The sequence below is a fragment of the Magnolia sinica genome, chromosome 3, assembly GCF_029962835.1.
Source record: "Magnolia sinica isolate HGM2019 chromosome 3, MsV1, whole genome shotgun sequence".
NCBI lineage: Eukaryota > Viridiplantae > Streptophyta > Magnoliopsida > Magnoliales > Magnoliaceae > Magnolia > Magnolia sinica.
The window spans coordinates 71,974,933-71,975,910 of NC_080575.1; the positions used below are offsets into that span (position 1 = coordinate 71,974,933).

General features: G+C 39.7%; 1 non-coding gene across 1 annotated transcript; it reads right to left on the bottom strand.

Moving 5' to 3' along the window:
• Positions 1-111, bottom strand: LOC131241739 (small nucleolar RNA R71). The gene has a single exon (XR_009169300.1). It is a non-coding gene; the product is annotated as a small nucleolar RNA R71 (small nucleolar RNA).
• Between the last annotated feature and the right edge of the window lie 867 nt (positions 112-978).

A 978-nucleotide genomic window follows, 5' to 3' on the forward strand; every position in this document is an offset into this window, starting at 1 on the left:
AAACTCCCCTAGAATGTGAATCATGAACTTTGCCCAGAATGAGGATGAAATATTCTTCTAATGTTGGGAGCGGTTCAAGGATCTTGTTAGTTCATGCCCACATCATGGTTTCAAAACGTGGCGCATTACACACTTTTTTTATGATGGACTGACATCTTTCGTGCGCCAATTGGTTGTGACAATGTGCAATGGGAATTCATGAATAAAAATGTCGATGATGTGTGGGACTACTTGGACAAACTTGATGAAAACGCACAATCATAGGACACCCAAAATCCAGCACCACTTCTAAGCCCACTCAATCAAAGGAGGGAGGTGGATTATACCTTCTGAAAGAGGATGATGATATTAATGCTAAAGTTTCTAATCTCATAAGGAAATTCGAGGCCATGGAACTAAAGAAGGATAAGGTTAAGGAAACTGTTTGCGTTATTTGTGCTTGCAATGTTCACACAACTGAAAATTGTCCCACAAGACCTGCCTTTCAAGAGGTGTTAAATGAGCAATCCAATGCCGTGAATAATTATCAAAGACCTTTCAATGAACCTACCTCCAATACATACAATCCTAATTAAAGAAATCATCCAAACTTCAGTTGGAGGAATGGACAAACTACTACCCCTCAAGGATTCTTTAATCAAATTCCAAATCAAGAAAAACCTCAAGAGGATCTAGTTCTAAAACATCTTCAAAAGCAAGAGCTTTTCAATCAGTGGATGCTACAAGCCTTTCAAGACCTTATAAAAGCCATACAAGGGCTTGACACAAGGAATATGATTGGGAATAAGGGGAGCCTTCTAGCTCAACCTCTTCCCAACCCAAAACCACAATATGAAGTTAGTGACCCGAGCTCTTCAAATCAAATGGAGCAAGCTAAATCTATCACCACTCTTAAGAGTGGGAAGACCATTGACAAAACCATTCCACTTAGGGCTGAAAAGCCTAAGGACCTGGAAGAGGATAACAATGAAATACCTA